This window comes from Lagenorhynchus albirostris, chromosome 8, assembly GCF_949774975.1.
Source record: "Lagenorhynchus albirostris chromosome 8, mLagAlb1.1, whole genome shotgun sequence".
Classification (NCBI taxonomy): domain Eukaryota; kingdom Metazoa; phylum Chordata; class Mammalia; order Artiodactyla; family Delphinidae; genus Lagenorhynchus; species Lagenorhynchus albirostris.
In genome coordinates, this window is record NC_083102.1 from 37,281,276 (window position 1) to 37,305,516 (window position 24,241).

The following is a 24,241-nucleotide window of genomic DNA, read 5'->3' on the forward strand; positions in this document are numbered from 1 at the left end:
TGCCTTAATTAATATTTTATCAATGACTGTTATGCCCATTGCCGGGATGATTTAAATTAATTCTTATTGAACACATGCTGTTTTTTAGGCACTTTTACTGTACCATCTAATTTATGAAATATTATATTTATCTTGTGTTTAAGGGCCAAATTAAGATCTGTAACTGAAAATTACAGGGAAAATAATTTCACTGAATATAAAAGAGCAACTTTTTAGTAATTAGAGCTCTCCGAAAACAGAACAATATATTTCATGAGGCAGAAGATAGCAGAGTGGCTAAGAGCATAAAGTTTGATGTTAGGCAGACCTGTGTTTGTGTGTTCCAGGTCCATCATACACTAATTTCATGACCTTAGGAAAGCTTCTTTTTAGTTCCCTAATCTGTAAAATTAAAAAATAATAGTAGCTACTTCATAGTGGGTCTTTTTTTCCCCTTTCTTTCCAAGCAGTTAACAATGTCCTCACACCTTTCCTCCTATAGAGTATGCCTTTACCAAGTCTCTGTCCATTCTATTGAAGTGGATATTCTGGTAGAACGGAAGGCAATTTGGTACTAGGATTGAGAGTCAACTTACTAAGATTTTTTATTAATACTTCAGAGATAGGTCGAGAGGCAGCTGGAATTTCCTGGGAATTTTCATCGATGAACATTGGAGGAGACTCCAGGGTCCAGTTTGGGTTAAGCTTTGATGAGTCCACTGGGAGTCTAGTCACAGCTTGAAGCTCCTCCTAGACCTTTGGGTTCCAAAGATCTTTGAGTAGGAGAAATCTTTACAGACTTCTAATAGCCTCCTTCACATCCTCAGGAATCTAGGAGTTCTCAGTTTATTTAAGATTCTAGTTAATTTTAGTTATTTATGCTCAACGATAATCTCTGTGCTTCATATCTGGTTTACTTTGAATTTTTAATCTAATCTTAGTCTTGTACAGTAAAATACAAATAGTAACTCTTGTTTATTTGGGACTGATTATTCAAGTCATTATTTCCCTTTCTTTTTAATTTTGCTCAATTTCAAAAATTATCTCCCTCACAGAAATCAAATAGGTCACTAAAAAGAGATAAACTTAGACCACACAGTTTAATTTTATATTACATGATGGAAAGTATTAGAATATTTTAAACATAATTTTCAATTAACTATGTGTTTAATCAGTAATTCATTACTTTGTCCTGTGTTAGCATAGTAGTGTTTAGGATACGCTTATATAGTTGAAAGAAATAGTAAAGTTTAATTAAGTAAGAAGTTATTTTGAAAGAACTGAGTTGTTGAATTGAATTCAGCCTTTTCTTCTTCTAAATTGTTTTCTAAGTTTGGTGGAAGAGTAGATTATTGAGATTCTGAAATGCTTATATTGGTTTTTCTATTAAAAAACCCTAGTTTTCACCACTAATTATTAATTTACAAGTTAAAATTAACCCTAAGGATAAAAGAATAAACTCAACGTTGATTGCTAAGACTTTTTTTTTTAGGGTTCTGATATTAATCTCCTCTCTGGCCTTGGACAACTCACTGAATATCTGTGCAAAAAGATGCTTTTTGGGGGTATTTTCCCATCCTTTTTTTCCTGGGAATTGCTCTTGACATTCATGGGGTGGATCTCTGACAATAATGTTTTCTCTACAAGGGCCTGACCAACTGGTATAGCTGATTGCAAGACAGGCAAGCTCTGAGTTGTAAACAACACAAAATGATTCTGGCATATTTTCAAAGAAGAAATAATTATTTCAAGAATTTAAGAATGCTCACAGAATCCCTGAGAAGACCTGAAGAGCTGGGCTTGGGAAAAAATGAGCAACAACTAAAGAAGACCATAACATAGGACAAAGTCATGCTGCAGAAAGAACCTGGGTAGAATATGACTGCTGTCATTGCCCTGTAGTCATCAGTATATCACCAGATACTGGAAGCTGCTACTGTCACTACGGCCACAGAGAACTAGATTCTAAGGTTATTGGTGCCACAGTTATTGAAAAAAAATTCCAAATTGTTTGTATCACTTGCTTCAGATTCAAAGTTCCAGACAAGAGGATCTGCCTTTGACTGAGTGAGTTCAATTCAAGGGAAAGTTGTAGAAAACTCCATTTCTGCCCCAAGAAAGATACAAGTCACATTATCCAACTCAGTTTTACTGTGGTTATTTATCACTGGCATAGGAATCAGAAGGGAGAACGATGTGATGAATTGGTACCATAAAGTCCAAAATAATTGAGGCAGTCAGTCGTCCTGGGCTGGTCTCTTGAATGATAGAGATGTAAACTAGGGGGCTGTGGAATAAATACCTTCTACCTATCGTGTGGCTGGGAAGCACAGAAAATACATCTGTAGAAGCAGAGAACAAAGCAATTTATTTTTTATTTATTTATTTATTTTTCTCTGTATCGTTCCAATTTTAGTATATGTGCTGCCGAAGCGAGCACCAAAGCAATTTATTGAGAGATGCAGAGTCAGGACAGAGAGAGAGTTCTGCTGGCTTCTGTTTTCAGCTGCATTATACTAACCTTGGTTTCTATGAAATTGCATTCAATCTTATACTGTCTTTCATTTTTGCTTAGGCTAGCTCAAGTTGCTTTTATAATTTACCAAGGGTCCTAACCAATATACTCTCTGAGTTTCATTATTCTTATCCATAAATGGCAATTTTAATACTTGTCCTAAGTATCTCACTAGGAGAATAGCACGAGATAATAGAGACGGAAAGAATCATAAACTCTTAAGAGTCCCTTTGATACAATCCCCAATAAGTGGTTATCCAGTCTTTTTCCTTGACAGGAAATCACTATTTCTGGAGGTACTCTTTTCAGAGTTCTCTGGCTGCTAGAAAATAGGTATACATATAAAATCAAAATTTTCTTCCCTGTAACTCCATCTCATTTATCCTAATTCTATCCTCTTGGGTCTTAAAGAATAAACGCAGTTTCTCTTGTTCAGGACAGCCCTTGAAGTTTATGAAGATAGCTATCAAATTCTCACCTAAGCCTTTTCTTCTAAAGGCTGAATATTCTCATGTTCTTTAAGAATATGTCATGATTTCCCTGCATCAGAGTGCCTACAATGACCAAGTAAGTTTGGATATATGAGTTAGAGAGAGAAAAAATTTTGATTAAGGTCTGCATCATTGAAAAAAAAAAAAGACTTTGTTAATAAGGCAATTAGTCTGTGTATTCACGTTTTTACAGTGATTTCAAATTCCCAACAGATACTTTCATGATTAAGGAAATAAATAGGAATTCCAGGAATCATATGTTAATATGTATTTTTTAATGTACTTATGTTTTTAGATAATGATGGGTGACCATAATAATAAGGAGTGCATCATTTTTTGATAATAGGGTTATTCTAAAAGTTTTAGAGGTTTTCTGTAAAAATAAAGAGAACAAGTGCATATTACAAGAGTATATATTTGAATAACATATAAAAATTCTCTCTACCTGATAATAGAAAAATTGAGATGAGAAAATTAATACCAATAATAAACACCAAATGAAGCTGACTAAAAATTGAAATTTATTAAAAAGTTATCATTCTTAAAATAAAAAAATTAAAATACAGAAAACATAAATTGCCCTGATAATCTTAATCTTTGTTTTGTAACAAATATTCTAGATGTAGAAAATTTTATTTTGCCTTGACACTTGTTGAATTGTTCAGAGTGTCTAAAAGCATCTTGAAGTTGAGTATTATTGCACATATAACGTCATATTAGCATCCTTATTTATTTTTATTTTGTCTGCTTGCCTTGCTTTTGGAAATTGATATTGCTTTAGATAATTGAGATATTAGATCAGTTTCAAATTTCATGCTGGAGTATTTCATAACAATTCATATTTTTGCATTTCTTCTATTAAAGTATTTACAAAGATGACTTCTGGTTCTGGTGAAACTGAAATAGCCTCATTCCACCCAGGTCCTCCTTCTTAGAATGAAAAAGCCTGGGCATAACTCAACAAACAAGCATAGGAAGTCTCTGAAGTCTCAAAAGAAGGTGGACAATTTGGACACCTTGGGACCTGAGGACTGAGATGGCAGTGGGTTCCCTGAGTTTCCTTGCTGCCTCCCTTAGATCCCAGACAAGGCCTTGCAGAAGCTTCCAACCTGGAAGCAGCAACAGACATATACCGAAAAAGCTCCAAGAAAAGCCTGTTTAGCCAAAATTTTCCGTAATACCCGCCCTACTCCAGTCAAACAACAATGGAAAAACCACACCCCTCTCTCTCTGGAGGTTTCATGGAGGCCAAGCAGAAAGCTGATTTTCCACCGCACTCACTGGAAGCAGGCAGCGGCACTCTGCTTCTCCCACAGGGTGGTGTTGACTGGTTGAGGGGACAGCTGTTCTCAGTCTGGCAGAAGCAGGTCTTCCTCAATTCCCTGCCAGGATAGTGTCAGCAGGGTCCAGCAATGAGCTGAGCTTACATCCACTCTTGGCAGCAACCAGACTTAATGAGGCAGTAGGATGCAGGTTTGTCACAACTATGTCTCAATTCACATGCCACCCCCAGTGCCAGCATCAACAAGACTGAACAAGAAGGCGTGACTCAAGTCTAGTCACATTCCACTTTCTCCTCCAGCCCCCCATTCCCCCTTGGAAGCTGTGCCTTAGCCCAATGGGTTCTGAGCTTCCACTCCCAGAGGCAGGGCTAGCTGGCCCTCTGCTTACGGCCCTCTCCTCCCCTGCTGTCTGTGAGGCTCAAGGAGGAATTGAGAGCTGAGATTCCACTCAATTCTGCATCAACCCAATGCTGTCAATAGGGTGTCTGCTTCCCAGCTCCCTGGTGGCACCCCCATTAAGAGGTATCTAGATGGCGTGAGTGCCTTACTTCTACGGTGAAGGTGTCAGACTCAACCATGACAGGCAGTGTGAATGAGTGCTCCACTTTTGCCTGGGTGATGTTGGTGGAGTCCAGTGGGGGACTAAACATACAAAATCCCCTGGTTTCCTGCTATATGTCAACAGGGGGGACTGTCTGTTTAAAAAAGAAGATTAAGTGGGATTCAGAGTCCTATAATAGCCACAATATCCAAGATATAATTGAACATTACCCATCATACCAAAAACTAGGAAAATCACCACTTGAATTAGAAAAGAAAATCAACAGATGTCAAACCCAAGATGAATTAGATGTTGGAGTGATCTGACACAGATTTTAAAGCAGCCATTATAAAAATGCTTCAATTAACAACTATAAATTATCTTGATACAAATGAAAAAAATATCAGCAAAGAAATAAATGTTATACAAGAAAAGAACCAAATGAAAATTATAGAACTAAAAAAATAAAAACAAACAAAAAAACTTGTTAGATGGGTTCAACTATAGATTGGAGATAACTATGGATTGAATTGGTGAACTTGAGGACAGATCAATAGAATTTACCCAACCTGAACAACAGAGAGAAAATCAACTGGGACAAAAAAATGGACAGAGTCTCAGGAACCTATGGGCAATAACAAAAGAGCTAACATTTGTGTCAGTGGAGGTCCAGAAGGAGAGGAGAAAGAATGTGAGATTATTCTCTAAATAATAGCTAATAACTTCCAAAATTTGGCGAAAGGCATAACCCTATTAATTTAAGAGGTTGAACAAACCCTAAGTAGGAAAAAAAGAAAAAGAAAAAGAAAAGAAAAATCCATGCCAAACTATCCCAATGCTTCTGAAAACTAAAGACAAATAAAAAATGTCTGGAGAGCAGCCAGAAACAACACACTATTTATAGAAGAACAACAATTTGAATGAGAGCAGATTTCTCATCTGGCAACAATGGAGGCCAGAAGGAAGTGGCACCACATTTTTCAAATACTGAGAGATAAGAATTGTCAATTCTATATCTGGTGAAAATAATCCTTTAGGAATGTGGAGGAAATAAAGATATGCTCAGATGAAGGAAAACAGAATTTGTCAATTATGCATTTTAATCATGTGCAGTTTTAGCCATTGCTTCATCATTTTGTACTGATTATTCCTACTAAATCTACAGTTCAGTGCTTTTTTTTTTTTTTTTTGCGGTACGCAGGCTTCTCGCTGTTGTGGCCTCTCCCGTTGCGGAGCACAGGCTCCGGACGCGCAGGCTCAGTGGCCATGGCTCACGGGCCCAGCCGCTCCGCGGCATGTGGGATCTTCCCAGACCGGGGCACGAACCCGTGTCCCCTGCATCGGCAGGCGGACTCTCAACCACTGCACCACCAGGGAAGCCCCAACTGTTCAGTGTTTTAAGCTTTCAGAGTTACCAACAAGATATGGATCTTGTTTATTTTCCCTTTTAACAAATTTTTACTGTGTGCAGTTTTATTTTGAATTTTTCCCCCCATAAGTAGTTATTATGGATTTGTGGTTTGTAATTATTATATGGCTAATTCATGAGAAAATTTAAGCAATTTCTTCAGATATGTCAGAATTGTCAATCAAAAGCAAATTAAAAAACAGCAAAATGTGAGGCAGGCCAGGGTCCTCCAGGTAACTCTTTCCTTCCTTCGTGGATCTAAGTACTTGGTTGTTGGTGATTTCTTTTGCAGTGAAGAAGCTTTTTAGTTTATTGTAGTCCTATTTGTCTATTTTTGATTTTGTTTCTTGTACCTTAGGAGTGATTTCCAAAATATCATTACCAAGGCCTATGTCAAAGAGCATTTGTCCTATGTTTTCTTCTACGAGTTTCACGGTTTCAGGTCTTAACATTTAAGTCTTTAATCTGTTTCAAGTTAATTTTTGTGAATGGTGTAAGACAGTGGTCAAATTTTATTCTTTTACATGTGACTATCCAATTTTCCCAGCATCATTTATTGAAGAGACTGTCTTTTCTCCATTGAGTACTCTTGGCCCCTTTGTCAAATACTAGTTGATCTTGTGTGCTTGGGTTTATTTCTGGGCTCTTGATTCTGTTCCCTGGGTCTATTTGTCTGTTCCATATTGTTTTAATGACTATAATATAGCTTGGAATCAGGAAGTGTGATGTCTCCTGCTTTGGTGTTCTTTGTCAGGATTTCAAAATTTATAGTGTATAGGAACACTACTGATTTTTGCATGTTAATTTTGTGCCCTGCAGCTTTACTGAATTCGTTGACTAGTTTTAACAGTTTTTTGATTGAATCTTTAGGATTTTCCATATATAAAATCATGTCATCTGCAAATAGAGAAAATTTTACTTCTTCCTCTCCAATTCTGATGCCTATTGTTTCTTTTTCTTCCTGACTTCCCTAGCTAGGACTTCCAGTACTATGCTGAGAGTGGGCAATCTTGTCATTCCTGATCTTAGAGGAAAAGCTTCCAACCTTTCACCATTGAGTATGATGTTAGCTGTGGACTTGTCATATATGGCCTTTATTATGTTGAACTATATTCCTTCTATGCTTAATCTGTTAAGATTATTTTTTATCATGAATAGATGTTGAAGTCTGTCAAATGCTTTTTCTGTTTTTATTGAGATGATCATGATTCTTTTCTTTCATTCTATTAATATGATATATCATACTGATTGATTTGCATATGTTGAACCATCCCAGGGATGAATCCTACTGGTTCAAATATCTTAAAGCAAATCCCAGATAGTATGTCATTTAACTTCAACACACTTCAGAATGTTTCCCCAAAGAAAATGGACATTTTCCAACATAAACACAATGCCATTATTACACCCAATAAAATATCAATATTTCTTTGGCATTGTCTAATACCAGTCCATACTCAAATGTCTATGCATGTCTTAAAGTTTTTTAACTGTTGTGATGTTTGAATCACAACAGTTGAAACTAAACAAGGTCACACCTTTCATTTTGCTGCTATATCTCTTTAATCCAGAGCTCTTCCTCACCTCTTCTCTCTCCTTTTTGCCCTGTTATTAACTTGCTGCAGAAACAGTGTCAGTTGTTTTATAGAGTGTGTCACATTCTAGACTTTATCTGTTACCTTCTTTGTGGTGTCATTTAACTTGTTCCTCTAATCCTCATGTTTCCTGTAAGCCTTTAAGTGGGAAGTCAGTTCCAAGGCTTGATGAGACTGTTTTGTTTTTGGTTAGCTTTGTTTTGTTTAGGGAAGAACACTTCATAGGTGTGCTGAGTACTTCAGATGGCATTAGATCAGGCAGCACACAATGGAGTCCCTTTTGTAGTGATACTTAAGAGTATTAGGCTGAGGTAGTGACACCTTGATCTCCATTGTAAAGTACCTTATTGACCTTCCATTTAATGGTTTATTCCATTGATGATTGTTGCCTGAATCATTTATTTCACAAAGGATTGCTAAATGGCAATTTTCCAATTCTGGTATTTCTTTCTATATTATAAAAATCAACTTACCCTCAACAACGATTTGGCTTTCTGAAATACAATTAAATCAGGAAAGGTAGTGTAAGTTCTAATTCTTTTCTTTCAATTGACAATTTTATTTTAATTTTTAAATTAATTTATTTTTTATTTGTTTATTTTTGTCTGCGTTGGGTCTTTGTTGGCTGCATGCAGGCTTTCTCTAGTTGAGGCGAGCAGGGGCTACTCTTCGTTGCGGTACGTGGGCTTCTCATTGCAGTGGCTTCTCTTGTGGAGCACGAGCTCTAGGTGCACGGGCTTCAGTAGTTGTGGCACACGGACTCAGTAGTTGTGGCTCGCGGGCTCTGGAGTGCAGGCTCAGTAGTTGTGGCACACGGGCTTAGCTGCTCCGCGGCATGTGGGATCTTCCCGGACCAGGGCTCGAACCTGTGTCCCCTGCATTGGCAGGTGGATTCTTAACCACTGTGTCACCAGGGAAGCCCCACAATTGACAATTTTAGAATAAGGGGTGTGTGCCCTAGTTACTTGCAGTAGTGTCCAGTGAATTGTTTTGTTTTTGTTGATTTTTGTCTCCCTCCTTTGGAGCATCATTAAGAATTCATGGATTTTTATATATTCAGTATGTTTCAAACAACTGTATTTATTACTTTTTTTGATTGTCCCATCTTTGACCAAAGAGATCCTTTGATTTTGGTTTCTGTTACCTTTTTTTTTTTTTTTTTTGCGGTACGCGGGCCTCTCACCATTGTGGCCTCTCCAGTTGCGGAGCACAGGCTCTGGACGCGCAGGCTCAGCGGCCATGGCTCACGGGCCTACCCGCTCCCCAGCATGTGGGATCCTTCCGCACCGGGGCGCGAACCCGTGTCCCCTGCATCGGCAGGCAGACTCCCAACCACTGTGCCACCAGGGAAGCCCTCTGTTACCTTTTGACACACTTATTTATTGTGAATGGATTCCTTGTTTTGTGTCACAAGATATCCCACACTTGTGTTATATATATCTTGCCCCAGACCTGAAATCAGACATTCCTCTGAGTGGCCCTGGTTTCTTTTAGTTGGAAATTGTATTAAAAATTAGAACCTAGTATTTATTTAGGTAATAAACAAAACTGTAATTGCCTGTTTTATTTTAAGCTGACTTTTAAATTATTTATGTAAAAGGAGATGTACATCATTTATTATAAGTATACCTAAAATTGGTTAATAACCATATACCAATGTTTCATTTTTCCAGATGGCACAATTTACATTCAAAATTTCCCAAAAACGTTTGAAATGAGGGATATAAATGAAATCTTAAATGTTTTTACACGTATTCAAAAAGAATATCAATTTAATCAGAGTTGCTATAGTAAAAGCCTTGAAAAAACTTTCAAATATGTGATGGGTTTGACATGAGCTGTCAAGTTTGAGTTTTAGCTTGGAATAAGAGAAGGGCTATAATTTCAGGTGTTAGCAAACTCTGATGTGGGAATGCATGATATTCAAATAAATAAAATGCAAAATGCTATTTGGCAGGAATTCTCAAAGTGAGGTCTGAGGACCTCTGGGGGTTTCTGAGACCCTTTTAGGGGATTTGCAAGGTCCTCCTTTTTTCAACCATGATTTGAATGAGGGCCAGTTTTCCTCATAATATCTTAGCTATAACAACATATCACAAAAGATTGAATGCAGAAGCAGAATGTGAGCTTCCAACACTCTCTCTTAAGCCGGAGAGTAAAGAGATTTGCAAAAATGTGAAAAAGGCCACTTTTCTCACTAATTTTTAAAAAAATGTATTCATTATTCAAAAAAATGTTCTTTATAGTAACCATGAAATGGGTTTATTATTTAAAAATGAGTTAATAAACATACATCTAAATTTTTTGTTTTAATTTTTAATACAGTAAATATCGACATATATAATCCACACAAACAAAAGCTCTTTAAAGTCCTCAATCATTTTTAAGAATGTAAAGAGATCTTGAGACCAAGAATTTTGAAAACCTTTATTCTATGATATCTTGCACGGTTTGCTTACTAATTGTAAGTATGTATGAATAGGAGTAGATTCAAAATATAAATGTATTCATAGAATTTATAAACTTTATTTCAAGTTAACTTTGTTTAAATATCTCCTTGAGCATTAGACATGATCTCTAACCACAGTTCAATTTTATACCTTAGGAATAGATGATTCATTTTCTTCCTGATGACATAAATGCCAAACAGAATGCTGCTCTCATCTAAGGAAACAACTCATTATGTTTCAACTCCACACATAAAGCCAAATATTCAGTTTATAATTTAACTGATGAATTTGAAGAATATGGGATGTTCTGAAGTTTTAGCCAGCTTCTTTTTCTTTAGAAGTCTTTTTTTTTTTAAAAGAACAGTTTTAGGTTCACTGCAAAACTGAGGAGAAAGTACAGAGACCCGACACTTGCAGAGCCTCCCCAACTATCAACATCCTAGCATCAAAGTGGTACATTTGTTACAACTGATGAACCCACACAGACACATCATTATCACCCAGAGTCTATAGTTTACATCAAATTTCACTCTTGGTGTTATCCATTCCATGGGGTTTGACAAATGTATGAGGACATGCATCACCCTGACAGTATCATACAGAATATTTTCACTGCCCTAAATATTCTTTGTGCTCTGCCTATTCTTCCCTTCTTCCAGCATAACCCTTGTCAACCACAGCTCTTTTTACTGTCTCCATTGTTTTGCCTTTTCCAGAGTGTCAGATAGTTGGAGTCATATAGTGTACTGTACCCTTTTCAGATTACCTCAGCTTCCTAAGTACATTTCATGAATCTTAGTGACAAAGTCTGATCAGACTTATCAACTCTTTTTGTATGTTTATTTACATTCCTTTATAATAAAAATCACACATACCTGTCTTTGTTGTTTTTCCACATACATTCCATTCCACACAGTCAGCTCCTGGTGGCCAGGAGCTCCATCTATTTAATTTGGGACCACTTAATTAATTATTATTAATTATTAGTGCCAATAGATCCCAGTCCAATTTACAAATTGGTCCCCACTGCTATTCCATGAGGGTGGTCTTCCAAGCTAAGTGTTCTTGGAATTAAGTCCTTAAGCACTAGCAGAGAAGAGCTTACCTTACAGTAATTATTTCAGTGACAAATAAGAAAAACTACAAAACTGCTACACAACCCCTTCACAGGAGAGCAATTTTATTCTCCTCAGGAGACTAATAGTTCTAGTTATCAGGACGGTTTAAGTCTCTGACTAGGTTTTTAAAACTTTAGAATTAGTTTTGAACCCAAAGTACCAGAATGTCTGGTACTTAGATTTGTATTGAATGATTTGCACAGAATAGTTTGTCAGTATCCAGAAGGATGATAACGACAGACACAATCAAGGATATAATTGGCGAAGGGTTAAAAAAAAAAAAGTAGTAGGTTTCACTTTCTTCGAAGGTTTTAATAACCCAGTTAAGAGTTTGTGTCATTTGAATGCAAAAGCTTAGGTATGAAATTCCAGTTTCTCCAAAGTAAAACACTTGTTCTGGGTTATTCCTTCTGGCTTGTTTAGAAGCGGCAACATCGAATAGTTTTCCCATACCCACATTAGTAGAAAAAACGCCGAAAGGACGAGTCCAGAGGGGAGAGCCCCAATAAGGCAGCTTGCCACTGTAGCTGTGCACTCAAAACAACTGCTGGGGTCTCGGTTTCCTCATCTGTAAAACAAGGGGAGAGGATGAAGTCACAGTCTCACAGATTTTCAACTCTTTGTTCCCCTCTCTCAGCCATTAGTACAGCGCTAAGCTCAGGGCAAACGGTCAATAATAGCCTGCTAGGCAAGGGTTGTTTTTGATCCGTTTCAGATCCAGGCCGGGTTTTGGAACTATCCTGCGCAGGCGTTCGGAAGTACAGCTTTACCGCTGGGGGCGGAGCTTCGCGAAGCTCCCGCGCTCCGGGGGCGGGGCGGAGCTTGCCGCCGGCGGAGGGCGGAACCCACGCGGGGACTTCTCTTGGGCAGAGCTGCGCAGCGGGTGCGGAGGGCGGGGGTTTGGGGGCAGGTAGGGGGCTGTGAGGTTGGCTGGGGTGGGCAGGTGGGGTGCCGCTGCCGACCCTTGGTGGCCCCCAGGGCTTGGGCCCCTCAGCCCGGAGTTAGCCCCAGAGGGGGCGAGTGTTGCTGGGAGGCGGAGGGCTGCTTGGCCGCGAGTCCTGTGGTGACCGCGAGCATGTGTGCGGGCGCGTGTTTATCTGAGGCCCCCGCGGGGCGGCCAACCCCGGACCCCTCCTCCTTCCGCCAACGCGGGTAGGAAACCGGAGCTCAGAGACCGGGACGCCAGGCCTGGAGCCGACGCGCTCCTCCCCGCTGGCCAGGCGCCCCCAGGTCGCGCCCTCTCTTCGTGCCCCCCACCAGAGGGGACAACTCCGGCCCAAGTCCTGGCCGAGAGGGAGCGCTGTGGAGACGCGCTGCCTTCTGTCTGGACACGTTGGGCGAGTGGTGGGAGTTCCAGGGGCTTGAATGTCAGGGTTTTAAAACACGTGTTTGTTTCTGTCATTTTTACTTTTAGGGTTTTGGCCAAATTGGGCGAGGGCACAAAGTAACCACTTACCCCTTCTCACCGAGGAGGAACGGGAGAAAGGGTAAGTAAGGAATGGTTAGGGGTGGAAGGAGCTAGGACTTTATCCTGAAAGAGAGCGAGCCAGAGAGAGAAGGACTAGATCCAGAACTGCCCTTGGATCTTGGGGCCAAATTGTACGTTTTCAGCAGGAACCTAAGGCCCACCTTCAAGGGTCACAGGCTCCAAGTCGAAGAGGTTTTTATTTTCAGGTGTTTTGGAGTCCGTAAGTTGGCTGGGACTTTGACAGCTGGCATAGGTCCCTGTTAGCCACTTGACCTGGCAGAAAACTGTCATTACCCTTCACCTCTCGGTAGTTGTCTGTCTTGTAGTTGTCCTGTAGTTGTCTGCCTCAGGCCCCCATCTCTTAGCTAACTTGGAATAATCTCTGAGACTGTGAAATTAAAGAATCATGGCTGTCCTTGATAATGAACAGGAACCCCTCCAAGGATCTTTACATTTTAAAAGGGGACTCCTGTAAAAATCCTTTAGGACTCCAAAGCATAAAGTTAATAACAGTGTTACAAGTGTTGAAGTTCTTTTGGGATCTTCTCTTAAGCTCATAGAGAAAGGTATTTTGGGAGGGAGAAATGACCAGACTGGGCGTTTTCTTCTTGACTTTCCCTTTGATCCCTCCTCACCAGCATTCTCTTCACTTCTGAAACGTTGCCAAACAGCATATTGAAGTCTTTGAAGGTTTGCTGTGATTTTTCAGTGTGGGCTCTTTTAACGGTTCTTCTCTGGAACTTTTCCATGATCCCTCCCACCCCTAGTATTAGTGAAATGAGACACAACTGCTCTCAGAAGTTTGGAAACACCTTATGCATCCTCTGTGTCCCATATAAAGAAATGTTTTGAATTAGTTAAAACTCAGGTAAGCCACAGGCAAGGATTTTGTAAATCACATTCTTGGATACTTACACAGGAAAACTGGAATTGCCCTCCATGGCATCTTGACATTGGCTGCCTGTGTCCTGAATCTTTATTATTTGTGTGTGCTCAACTGGCAGATGGCCACATAACTTCATTTCTGAAAAAAACAGGAAATAGTTGTTTATTGGTGATAGGTTCATTTATTGATTCAATAGATATTTTTTTTTTACCAGAGTGCTGAGCACTTTGATGTGAGTAAGGTGGTGAGAATGAGGAGACTGGTGGAGATGACCATTTGGGGGCAGGCCTTTTACCGGTTTTCTGTGGTTTTTCTGAATAGTTAAGTGTTAATGTAGAAGACATTCACTGTACTGCTGATGGTGGTTGCAGTGGTGTGGGAGAACAGCGTTATTTCCTGCCTTACTGATACTTTCAGAAATGAATGTTCAAGGATGACTGACCATGGTGATTTGTGTCCTGTAGTAAAGTTATAGTCATTTTCCAGTGTAATAAATGTATTGAACCAGCATTATAATTAGATGAGGATAATTTTTTGAATTGTTCCAGAAAAATGACCTACGATTAGAAAGCATGGACAATGTTAAGGATGATGCACTTAGGAAAATAAATGCTAAAGTAGGCTGTGCACTTGTGTGGGTTTCTTTACATTTAGCCTCACTTTTTTTTTTTGTTTCTTTTAATTTTTAAATTTATTTTTGTAATTTAATTTTTATTGGAGTATAGTTGATTTAAAATGTGTTAATTTTTGCTGTACAGCAAAGTGAATCAGTTATATATATACATATATCCACTTTTTTTAGATTCTTTTCCCATATAGGTCATTACAGAGTATTAAGAGTTCCCTGTGCTATACAGTAGGTCCTTATTAGTTATCTGTTTTATATATAGTAGTGTGTATATGTCAATCCCAATTTTTTTTTTGACCGTGCTGAGTGGCTTGCGGGGTCTTAGTTCGCTGACCAGGGATTGAACCCCAGGCCCCCGGCAGCAGAAGTGCTGAGTCCTAACCATTGGACTGCCAGGGAATTCTCATAACCTCTTTTTTTTTTAAATTCAAGTGAAACAAGTTGTCTTTTTATGGTTACAAAAGTTATATAAGGTAAAAAAAAGTTACTTAAAATTAAATCTTGCAAGGTTATAAAAGGTAGAATGTGAGTCTCATCTGAAATCAGTCTCAGACGACCACTGCTGGGTAAAAATGGTAGGTTTCTGCCTTTTACCTTCATATTCTTGGCTATTTACCTCTGCTCTTTGTTCCACTCCAAATCCTGTGTGGAAGTAGCATGCCTTTTATAGTCTTTCAGACATGGATGTGAATCCTGACTCTTCTTATATTAGCTCTGCGACTGTAGGCCAGTTAAAACTTCTTTACCCCTAACTTCTCATCTATCAAGACAGAACAATGAGTATATTAAAAAGAAAGTGTAAAAACAGTGCCTGGTACACAGATACTGTTAACTTCCCTTCCTGTTTCTCTATCGGGTCACCCACTTTCTTTTGATCTTGCTTGTGATTGTGGAAAGCATTCTAGTACTTACTTTCCTAAAGGTGCTAAGCTTCCTGGGTATTTGCATTTTCACAGGTGATCACCTTTTCTGTCTGATCCTAGAATTTCTGGGACAAGGACTGACACCTGATTCCCTCTATCAGATCATTCCACAGCGGAAAGAGTGTCAGCTTGAAAAGTGAAGGGGAAGGGTTTCCATAATGTGTTTAAAAAGCTCTGACGCTGTTCCCACAGTGAGAAAGACATACTACCACATTTAGCTGAGTGTTTAAAGTTAGGATTTTTATTTCAGAAATGTCTTTGGTTTATAAGAATTACAATAAAAATTCTGATGCTTCATGTCCAAACTGTCATGATTTTGCCAAGTCGTGGGTTTAATATACAGCTAAGCTGTGTATTTAGTGTAGCTAATACTGTTCTGGAAGCCAAGAAAGACAAGTCCACAGACATCTGATTTCACACCAGACATCTGGCTTCACTTTGCTAAAGACTACATTTTGTCAGTAGATTACAGGCAATCAGCTGTACTGCTGTAGTTTGTGGCATTTCTATCATAAGCTGCAGTCTGTAGGATTTAGTATGATGTTTTATTCAAATGACAGCACACTGTAAATGAGCACCTGGTCAGATAAGCATATTTCCCACAGGTGTCTTCTAGTGTCATGGTTCTTACAAGTTAACAATGTGAAATAGTTTCTATCCTTGGTGATTTTTTGTGGAAGAAAATATTCTTAAGGAAAAGCCTCACTTAAGAACTCCTTGTATTCCTCAAATTTTCAAGACCACTTTTGTTTGTCATGTTGAACAAATAAAATAACAAATAGCATTTAGATTTCCAGGCCAGGACCCCAAAGCTTTCCTAACTCATTGTGTGCCTTTGTGTATTAGTGATACTATAGACTGTAACCAACACTTATAATAGTGTTTTGGAGAATAATGTATTCTGAGTTGCAACCTAGAATGGCTGGACCACATCTCTCCATTTTGAGGTGGTCAGGGGTGTAGAAATACTCTGGAGAAATATTCCTGGGTTCTTGGGCCAGCTCTGTCATTGCTGTGTGACCTTGGATACAAATTTCCCATCTGTAAAATGGGGTACTAACTACAAATGATTACTGTGAGATTTAGGGAGTTTTTTTTTTTTTTTTTTTTTTTTTTGCCTCACCTCGGAAATGCAGGATCTTAGTTCCCTGACCAGGGATAGAACCCGCACCCCCTGCTGTGGAAGCATAGAGTCTTAACCACTGGACTGCAGGGAAGTCCCAGTGAGTGTTCTTAAAGTAGCACAATGCCTGGTACGAAATAGGTTCTCAGTAAATAGCACTTTCATTTTCTTTCCTCCAGGTCCTGGCCACGAGAACAAAGACTTGCCCTCTCTTATATCCCAGGCTTGTGGCTCCAGCTGGAGGGAATTACCCACTGAAGCTGGGACTTGGTAGTGGGGCTGGGAAAGGGGTATGGAGAATCACGACACAGGGGAGGAGTGGTGAACTGAGAGGGGAAGGTGCCAGTGTTTTGCTTAGTCCATGGACTCAGGCTGATGAATTACTTGACTCAGAGAAAGAACCACCTTTATCTCTGACCTTTCTGCTAATCTTTTGTCAGCTGCTCCCTTGGAGACTCTTAGCTCCTTATTGCCTGCTTAGTCCAATGACAGATTTTCTCTTTGTCACCTTTGTACTATATTAATAACCATATGTTTCTATTTTTTTAATGGGTGGGACTTAATAATAGATGTCTGTACTTCCTTAAGATCTGGATTCTTTTTCTATACTTAAAGTCCTGTTGATCTTTTTTCCTTTCATTGGCCTACAGTTCATACATTAATTCCTTTTTAAAATTTTCTGTATGCTGTGTGCATTGAACTAGTGCTGAGGATAGAAAGTTGAAAAGTTACTTTCCTTGACCAAGGAGCTTACAGTCTATAGGACAGTGGACATCTTGACCAACCGTTCAAATATTGTGTGCTATTTGCTCTAATGGAGATACCTACACATGCAAAACAAGCCTAGCAGAAGCTCTTGATCCCTGACAGGAATGCCAGAGAAGGGCTTTAGCCGTGGTTGTGTTTGAGCCGAGTCTTGACAGCTGAGTAGGATTGGGCAGGGTGACAAGCAGCACAGAGCATTTCCAGGTGGAGCTAATAACATGAATAGTCGTGTGGTATTATGAGAGCACAGTGTGTTCTGGGAACTGTAGGCAGGTCATTATATTAGAGTGTGAAGGGCAAAGTCAGGAGTGAAAGGAGATGAAAGTAGAAAGCTAATTCAGGGCGCATTTCCCATCCCATGTGTTGTAGTGAGCCACTGAAGAAATGTCAATGGCCCGAAAGATCACCCTGAAAGCAGTGTGCTGGGTAGATTGGGGTCCAGTGGGGTGGGGATGGGGTAAGATTGGGGGCCGGAGTGGACAGTGCAATTACTGTGGATGACAGGAGGTTGAGAGCACAAAGGCAGAAGTAGTAGGGGTGCTCAGAAGTGAGAATGTGTAGGAGAATATCTAGCAGGAGGGAGAGCTGGCTGGTCTTTGCGACTGTTTGAATGTGAAGGGAATGGGAGAGTGAGGCTGACTAGAATGCCTGCCAGGTTTCTGGGTAGTGGGAGGGAAAAGAGAAGAGGAAGCAGATCTGAGGGGGAAGGTGATAGTTCAGATTTGGGCACGTTGTGTTTAACGTGCTTGTGGGGCATGTCATTGGTGAGTTGGAGGCATCTAGGGGGCAGTTGATAAGGTCTTGGAGCATCACAAGAGCTGGGGAGGCTGGAGATACAGATTTCTGAGTGCTTGCCACATGGAGAGTGGTTGAAGGCATGGGTAAGGATAAAAGTGCTCAGAGGAACTGCATAGAAAGAGAAGAGAAAAAGGCTGAAAGTAAGTCCTAGAGGATATTAACATTTTAGGGACAAACCAAGAAAAAGAAAGATGTAAGGATGCTGAAGGAGAGTGGCCAGAGAGGCTGGGAGAAAAGAGAAAGCAAAGCTTTTCAGGTTCTGGGCAGAGTAAACTGCCCTGGGTGAAGGGGTAAACAGGAGGGGAGGGAGTGGGGCTAGAGTAGATAGGCCTGGGTTCTTTCTCAGAGCTTCTGGCTTCATTGGTCTTCAGTTCAGAATTTTAAAAGCTCTGTCGAAAATACGAAAATATGGTTGCCTGTAATCAGTGTTCTTAGTCACATCTTCTTGTGAATGAAAATCAAGTTGTCCCTTTGCCTAATCTCTTGCTTAAAAAAAAAATTCATACCTGATCTTACCTTTGGGTATCTCATTTTACCCCATTTATCCTATTCTTTCTTGGCCTAGGGTTCCACTGCTGTCTTGCTCTCAACATGTCTGGCCTTTTTGCATACATTATGAGAAGTTGAAAAATTTCAGAAGAGTGTCTACTAGGAGGCCAAGGCGGAAATAACCATACCAAACATAAAAAAACAAAAACAAAAACCATACAATTCAGCAAATACTTTTTAATATCTACTATCTATCTTCAAGGCTCTGGATACAAAGATATATAAGATGGGAAGGATGAATAATATAGGGACCCTACCGTTAAGGAGCCCTCAGGCCAGTAAGAGAAATGGATGTGTAAATAAATGCCTTGTGCAGTATGTGCTATTTAGAGGTAGAGTTCAGGGTAAGATGGATGCCGAAAAATGGGCTTATTTTGTGTGATCCTGAAGGCTTCGTGGAGGAGGTGATGCTTGAGTTAAAGCTTGCAGTGGAGTTAAGGTGTGGGGTGATGGGGTTCAGGGAGAGGAATCAGGGGAATAAAATATTCCTTGGTGGCTCCATGAAAGCAGCAGAATGGGTTTGAGTTTCCCATCTCTTCTTCCTTCTTGTTCTGCTTCGTTTATTGCAAGGTATCTTTGTCTTAGGGGATAAGGATGTTTTAGCTAACATGTAGGGATATCCACAGTTTCTCCCTTTGTGGCATAAACTTTCTGTGAATTTATCACTACTGGTTTATTATATATTAGATGGCTAAAACAGACCAAAGCAATTAAATCAGAATTTCTGGGGGATGATGTCCAGGTATGGGTAATTTCCAAAGTGCCCTAAGCATTCAGAGTAGAGAACCACTGGCTAAAACATGGTACAGAAGAAAAGTGTCAGGTTTGGGGCTAAAAAAATTGTAGGTTGAATTCTTGCAATTCCTTTTAATAATAATGTGTCCTTAGTTAAGTTACATTTACATGCAGATGTGGTTGTAACAGTGAAATGTTCCATTGACTTTCTCTAGGAGTAGACAGACTAAGAGCTAGCCACCTTGTCCTGCAAGATAGTAACCATTTTATGGATGGGACTTAAGATTTCACCATCATGAGCATTTTGATACTATATTTTACTATGTTTGTGTAATGCTAAAAGTTGAAGACTTAAAGCAAAAAAGCAAATCCTTAAAGAAACAATGAGCAGTGGAACTTTTCGTAGTGTGACATATTAATTCTGTTTAAAATTACACAAATGTTTATTGTGATTAAGGTTGTAAAGTGTATAAATATCCTCAATGTCAATAATATAATTGTTTAGTGTTAACATGCTATAAATATGTTAGGTTTTTATTTTCAAAATCTGTACACTTAAAAAAACCCCAGAATTCTTTCAGAAGATAGTAAAAACCCCAAAAAGTACCATGAAGAGTCACAAATTCAATTATATTGCAGGTCTCATCATGTCTGTTAAGTATGCGGCGACATGTGCTGTATCTCTGTGCTGTGGAAAGCCTGGTGTGTTAGTGCCGGTCGTGTAATCATATAGAAATGATCATTCTTACAGTATTATAACTTATTTTACTTGAGAAGTGGTGTCACTTAATGACAAGGAAACTGAATCTAAAGCCTAGAGACTAGGTTCCCGACGTGGTTTAAGTGCTAACTCCTATGTGGTAGTAGGTAAGTTAGCCTCTCTGAGCCTTTTATGTAAAATCTGGATGCATTTGTTCTCTGTTGCTTTGTACCATATCGAAAACTTTGTGGCTGAAAACAACAGTAATCGTTTATTATCTCATGGTTGCTATGGGTCCGCAATTCAGGTGGTTCTGGCTCAGGGTCCTGTGAGGTTGTCAGCAGATACCAGGTGGAGGTGCAGTTAGTGGAAGGTGTGCCTGGGGCTAAAAGATTCACTTCCATAGTGGCTGGCAAGTCGGTGCTGGCAAGTTGGTTCCTCTCCACGAGCTGTCCTCACTCAGGCTTCCCCAGAGTCCCATACCAAGAGACCAAGTTCTCTTCAGTGTCCTGCAGCACCTTTACCCTAGCGCTGGGTACTTTGTTGGTGCTTACTTGGTATTTACTGGACTGAGTTGGATCCCTGGTGAAACTCCAGCCTTTGTGCCTCCCCTGAAACTTTAGATACAGAAGGTTGATTTTTGCTCAGGTAGTGGTGGTGGTGATGGTGGTGACTCCTGCCAGAACCATTCTTAAGCCTGTCTTATGGGTCCCTGTTTTGCCACTGGAGTCCTTAGCCTCTCCCAAATGACTCAGGTGTTTGGGTCTGCTAGTGCTTAGCCCTGCCTCGTCTTTGATGAACAGAGCAAACAAGCACACACACCCCCCGCAGTGGTTCCGTGTGACTGTTTCAAGATCTCAGTGAACTCCTGCTCAGTTTGGTAACTCATAGCGTGTTTCTGACGTCTGAGATTAAAAATACCTAGAAGATAAAAATGTACGTCTTTCTTCCATGTAATATATCATAAAAATTAAAATCTTGCAATTTTATCCAAAACTTTATTCTGAGAGCCAGGTCTTTGTAATGGCACTTTGACACACACACTTTTATGTATCTTTCTGTTGAAAAATGTTTATAGCATTTACGGTCAACTTTTGAAAAATCATCTTGCTTGTGGCCGGAGGACACATTTTAAACACATTATCAAGTTCTAGTTTTGGAATCATGTTCAGCAAAGACATTTTTTAAAGAAGGGAAATGCTTGTAATATCATGTTTTGTATTTTAGGACAATTTAATTTCATATGATTTTCGCATTATGTAGACCAGTAAGTTCAGAGCATCTCAGGATTGTTTTCTCCTTTTTGTGCTCTCTTGTGGATTTTTCTGCAGATTTCCCTCTTTCGGAATTCTTTACCTTCTTAGCCACTACCTTCCTTCTGCATCTGTTGTCTATACTTAATTTTCTCCGTGTCTTTGGACTTAGTCTACCAATGTCATGTTAGATGCTGAGCAGGCTACGAGTGGCAGAGCAGGATTGGGAGGAGTGGTGGGTGTGTGAGGCAGAATGTCTCTGGAGGTTAGGGTTGATGGCCAAGGGTGTTCTTTTCTAAACAGGTGAAAGTGCACCTCTGAAGCAATGACTGAACAGATTAGAGTTGCCACAGATAATTTACCTTAATTTTTAAAATATACTTTATTTTTTGGAGTAGTTTTAGGTTTACAGCAAAATTGAGTGGAAGGTACAGAGATTTCCCACATGCTCTCCACCCCTACCCATGCAGAGCCTCTCCCATTATCAACATTACTTCCCAGAATGGTACATTTATTACAATTGATAAACCTACATTGACACATCATTATGCCTAATGCTCATAGTTTACATTAGGGTTCACTTTTTTTTATAATTTAAATTTATTTATTTATTTTTTTAATTTTTGGCTGTGTTGGGTCTTCGTTTCTGTGCGAGGGCTTTCTCTAGTTGCGGCAAGTGGGGCCCACTCTTCATCGCGGTGCGTGGGCCTCTCACTATCTCGGCCTCTCTTGTTGCGGAGCACAGGCTCCAGACGCGCAGGCTCAGTAGTTGTGGCTCACGGGCCTAGTTGCTCCGCGGCATGTGGGATCTTCCCAGACCAGGGCTCGAACCTGTGTCCCCTGCATTGGCAGGCAGATTCTCAACCAGTGCGCCACCAGGGAAGCCCCTAGGGTTCACTCTTGGTGTGTACGTTCTATGGGTTTGGACAAATGTGTAATGTCATGGATTCACCATTATAGTATCATACAGAGTAGTTTCACTGCTCTAGAGATCCATTGTGCTCTACCCATTCATCAGTCTTTCCTAATCCTTGGCAACCACAGATCTTTTTACTGTCTGCATAGTTTTGCCTTTTCCAGAATATCATGTACTTGGAATACACACACACACACACACACACACACACACACACACACACACACACACATGTATGCCTGAATTTTTAGTTTGCCTGTGGTAGCAGATTATTTACTAAGCATTTTGGTATTTTTCCAAGAGCTTATTTGTTTAATAGTTACTTTAATAAGAGTTTTATTAGTGTCAGATTAAGATACTAAATACCTATTATTTGGTTTGTTAAGTATTAACAATTTAGTGTTATTATCTAAGAGTAGTTTGAAGCACTTTATAAACTAATTAGCTTGTGTTTTTAATGAGTCTATTTTTTATGGGTAAGAGAAGTACTATAATCTGAACAAATGGGTTATGAAAACACATTAGAAGATTAATAGTTTGAGGCATATCTGGTGTATATGGCTGCATGACATTAATACTCTAAACATTTTATTAAAACTATTATTTTGAAATTAAAAAATAGGCATTAAATGTAAATTTCTAGACATTAAAGTGGTGATGTATAGTGACAAAAATATGGAATGGGGTTATGAAGACTTTTTATTCAAGTGCTAGCTCTACTATCAGCTATGTGAACATGAACTTTTGGTCTCTGAGTTTCATTTTCCTTTTGGGAAAATGGAGATTAAAGTGTACTTCATTGGTTAATTTTGAGGACTGTGTATGTAAGCTGTTTATTTGAAACCTATGTAAATTTTAACTCATTACAAAGAAATGTGAAGAATTATTTGGTTAATGAGTCATACTTGGTTACTGTCTCCAACTTAAATTTTTTTTTCTTTTTTTTTTAGTTTTGTAGAAGAGTCCTCAAGGGAAATAATGATTTGGGGTTAAGAAGGTAGTACTTCTGAAAAGATGCTTATTTATCTGTGCCTGGGGGTGGGTGCGGGGAACTGCATTTTTTTAATCTGAATTTATCTTACTGATTAAGCCTGCTTGTGTCTTCTTATGAAAGGTGTACATTTTGGGATATTCTGCTTGTGTGCTTGGCTCCTAATCATATTTATTACCTAGCTGCCAACTTGAAATGTTAGTCCTCCTTCCAAAAGCATGAATTATAGTGTCACATTCTGTATAGAGTCAGAGACACATTATTTCCTGGTTATGGTGAGAAAAACCTGGATTCTAAAGCTCTTATGACCAGGCTCTGTGTGGTTGAAGCCACTAGGGCAGGGTAGAGTTTGGTAGAGAGATTCTGGGGGGAGAGCATAAAAATAGTCCTGTGAAGTTGAAATCCTGAGGCAGTTGGTGTATTGAATATAATCCTAGTTTTCAATCAGAATGTCCCCCTCTTTTATAATACGTAGACCTGTGGTCAGTGACATTCTAATGAATTAAAATTATAGAAAACTTTACACTTCTGAGTTTGAGAATGCTCAAGAGAGCTTAATTAATACAAGACAAAACTGTAATAGTCATTTCCTGTCAGGACAGTTGATATCTTTATTATATTGTAATCTCAACTTTTTGTGTCTCTACTAATGTACAATATTTTAAGAGGATTAATCTGACAAGTGTATAGGATCAGTTGGAAGGTAGAGGGAGTAATGAAAAGTAGACCAGCTGGGAAGCTGTAATTTACTTACAAGGTAGTGAGGATTTTCACTATGATAATTGTGGGAATAGAAAGTAAGAAATGCACAGAAACCATAAAAGAGAAGAATAGTGAAACTTGACTATATTAAAATTCTGCACTGCCAAAAACAGATTAAAAAAACTATATCAAAAAGCAAAGGCAGGGCTTCCCTGGTGGCGCAGTGGTTGAGAGTCTGCCTGCCAATGCAGGGGGCACGGGTTCGAGCCCTGGTCTGGGAAGGTCCCACATGCCACGGAGCAACTAGGCCCGTGAGCCACAGCTACTGAGCCTGTGCTTCTGGAGGCTGTGCTCCGCAACGAGAGGCTGCGACAGTGAGACGCCCGCACACCGCGATGAAGAGTGGCCCCCGCTCGCCGCAACT

The 24,241-nt window shown here is 39.5% G+C and overlaps 1 protein-coding gene across 1 annotated transcript in view; it reads left to right on the top strand.

The window, feature by feature from the left end:
* Positions 1-12,192: 12,192 nt before the first annotated feature.
* The window catches only part of IMMP2L (inner mitochondrial membrane peptidase subunit 2), a 909,618-nt gene continuing 897,569 nt past the window's right edge, over positions 12,193-24,241 (top strand). The window contains exons 1-2 of the mRNA XM_060156019.1: positions 12,193-12,263; positions 12,795-12,867. The gene's annotated coding sequence lies outside the window, so the exon portion shown is untranslated. The remainder of the gene's footprint in view (positions 12,264-12,794; positions 12,868-24,241) is intronic.